Genomic DNA, 3,683 nt, shown 5'->3' with positions numbered 1-3,683 from the left:
GATGTGTTTCTTCCAGCATCACTATGAAGACTAACATGTAGAAATGGCAATGTGAGATAAAATGGGATTAGCAGAAATGCTAAATCATTTTCCATTAAAGGTGCACTATGTAACTTTCTGGTTAAGTGTCACCAGAATATTCCATAATATGACCTTAAACAGCTCTACCTTACATTTAGGTGGTTGGGTGGTTTTACGGCTCAAAAATACCTAGAAAAACATGTTCTTGCCTCCCCACAGATCTGACCTGTAACTTGGCCTGGTTTGGTCTCCATGAAGACAGAAAGGTTTTAAGAAACATTCCAAGCAAAGGATGGAAAAAGTATTTGACTGAGCCTCCACCAGAAAAGTTACACAATGCATCTTTAAGTAGTCTAATTTATGTATTTATTTATTTTTAAAGTGCCTAATTTAGGTTATAGTTAAAGTAGTTGAGTAGATATCCCATTTATGAGAGTAAAACAAAAAACAATCACATTTATAATGTGACTTTCCACGGAAAAAACACTCTAACTACTATAAACACAGTCAGCATTCTCACAATTAAACTCAAAGCGCATGGTTTATTAAAAATATAAAAGATAAATAAACACATTTATTATTATTTATTTAATAGATTACAGAGGTAATCTAATCTCTGTGCTAAATGTTGTGTATTTGTTTTGATTAACACATGCGGTCCCTTTTAATAAAAACATTTAGGCTAAATCGAAGTGGACTGAAGAAATATTGTAATGACCATTTCTTTCCACAAGATGGAAGTCGACTTTCAGAAACAGTCCACACAAAGTGGACTAAGGGCGCCAGAGCACGAGCTGAAAAAAGGGAACGTATCCCCAAAACTCAGGTTAACGCGGATGTTTTTTTATTATAATTTATCTTTTTAACTTCTTGCATTGTTCTCCCCGATTTGTACTCATTTTACATAACTTATTTACAAATTTAACTGCTAAAAATACAAATGATAAAAACTGAATGATATAACACAGCAAAGCTGTTTCTGGAAACAGAATGAGCTTAAATACTCTCCTTTGTGTTATTAAAACCTGTCGCTTTGGGGTACAAATTGTTTTTCTGCTGTATCCTACTTCTGCGCATCTCAGCGAGTTTCCAGAGGCGAAGAGAGGAGGAAAAATCATTTATCATTGGTCTCCTTTTGTGTATTCTGTGTGGGGCCTAACGGCGGCACAAAGACTCGGGGTCAAAATACTAAACTACTGAGAAGTGTCCTCCTGGCGTCCTGATGAATATGTTTTTGTTCTGATTCAGGTAGTAAGACATAGTAGTAGGACATTACTCAGCGATAGTTCACAAAGCCCAAGGAGGTGCATTTGCGTGTCCGCAGGTATATGGGCCTTCCAGAACTGAGACCTACATGTATCCAAATTATGTCACACTTAAAGCTACACTATATAAATTTTTACATAAAAAATATGGAGCAAAAGCATCTCCCTAACTCTTATTTGGCTTCCTCCTGTTTGTTTGCCTGCAAGTGTTCCACCATATGGCATAAAACCCATCCATATCCATGCAGAATATTCCCAACTATGGTTTTTCTCAATTTTTTTATTCTAATATATTTCATGTTGTTTCAGTGGAGATTAAAGAAACTTGTTCAGACACCTGATACTGTCCATTCTTGCAGAAATGGAAAGAAAGGTAAACTATGACCTTTTCCAGGCAACACAATATTTATAGTGCATCTTTTCAATAAATGTTTCTCAGACTTCCTATGTTTGGAGCTTTTAAGTTGCTGTATAAAATCAACTTAAATCAAAACTGTAAAGAAAGGCTCTCGATTATTAGCTGGAAAATGTATGCCTCTTCCAAAAGCTATTTATGATAACCATGATAATATGTGTATTTGAGCTCCACAAGCACCTGGAACTGCTCCTGCCATTACAAAACACAAAACAATTACTTTGTCCTTAATCTGTTGTGAATGTGCAGTATTTATTGGAGGATCATATTTCCTTTTATTTGTCGTAAACAGACAAACTAGACCACTTAAATTAAATTAAACCTATAAAAATTTCTTTTGCACTTGTCACTAATAGGGTCTGTGTTTATGACTCTGTTCCTAGTGTGTAATTAAGGACACAGATGGTTTACATTGTTTACGGTTTTACTAAGACTATGTTAAATCCCTGGTTCTACGTGGGTAACAGATATGATATGTGCTGAGGTCCATAACTTTGTACTTCAGCTTTCATTTTTTGTTGCTACAAACTGCCACTTGCTGATGTCAACTTATGATCAATATTTACCTATCGCACCGAACCAAATAATGATTAGAACAAACATGAAAACTTGTCATATGCACTTTAAACTTGTTCTTCTTGCAGACCTAATAGTTAATAATAGTTTAAAATTTAAGTCTACGGAGAACAGCCAACTATATTTGTGGAACAATGCTCACAAGGACTGCAGCTGTCTCTTGTAATAAATCTAATTTTATACTACATTCATTTCAGATCTTCCTGAAATGAGTGCAATCAGATTTTAAAGGTGTATTTTAACAGCCTAATACAGTTATGAAAGTTGCAATATGTAACCTTTGTAGTGAAAGGTCTGCCACTTGCTTGTCTCCATGGAAATGTTATTGCTTTGCTTGAATTTTTCTTCTGTGTGACCTGGTATAAAACAAATTTTCATGGAGACACACCAGTGACACACAAGGCCAGGTTACAGGTGTGGAGGTTTTTCACTGCAAGTTTTTACAATACAACCACCTGTAATAGAATAAAGACAAGAGCATTCTTGGCCAAAGCAATAACATGTCCATGGAGACAAGCAGAAGGTGGTCTTCTGTACAAAAACTCCAAATGAATGTCAGGACTTATTATAAAATACATAGGCGATTCCAAGAGAAGCAGAAAGTGGCTAAGTCACAGGTGTCCATTTTGACTAGAGTGGACAGTAGAAGATGTTTTGTCTCCAAAATGTAAATGTTTTGATCTTGAGGCATGACGCTTCAAAGTCTATAATCATTCAGTGTTTTGAATAGGGATAATTAGATTGAAGATTGATAATATGTTGACAGAAAGAGCTTAGAGTAATAGAAGATTTGTACTGTTTTATGGTTCACAAAACACAGAGAATTTTAGTTTTGCCTTCCAGCCTAATTCAGAAGGTCGTGTTGACAGAGTGACTGTAGGGTGTGGATGTGCTCTGATTTACTGCCACTGTGTCAAACATGGACTGGAAAACTCAATTTATCCTGTTTCTCCTTTACCACACCATACTTTGAACTGAAGACTCCTGTCACAGGGGCATTCATTTGCACATGTTTTACTCAGCCTGCATGTTTTGTCCATGTTTTGCCTGGCGGCTTTGAACACACTTTTACAAAACTTTACAAAGCAAGTAGTTTGAGCTCCAGTCTTCTCTTCTTGAGTTCAGATGGACGTGATCAGGAACATGCATGGTTAATCCATATCAAAAACATATATGGATGGAACAAATGAGACTGCCCAATCAAGGAGTAGTTCTAAAACCTGTTTATCAGAGGTGAGATGACCAATGAGCTCTTGCCCGGCCAGTCAAGGCCACGCACTTTTACAATACTTCACAAATATATTTGAAGTGACCAGACTACAAGATCTTCAGATCTGTTCAGATGTGCAGAATACACATAACCAGGATCTCAAGCTACCATTGTACGCCAGCAAGTGGTTATTTGC

The sequence above is a fragment of the Boleophthalmus pectinirostris genome, unplaced genomic scaffold (genome assembly GCF_026225935.1).
Source record: "Boleophthalmus pectinirostris isolate CB_2022bp ecotype Guang Dong unplaced genomic scaffold, ASM2622593v1 HiC_scaffold_7, whole genome shotgun sequence".
Taxonomy (NCBI): Eukaryota; Metazoa; Chordata; class Actinopteri; order Gobiiformes; family Gobiidae; genus Boleophthalmus; species Boleophthalmus pectinirostris.
This window is presented reverse-complemented; position numbering follows the sequence as displayed.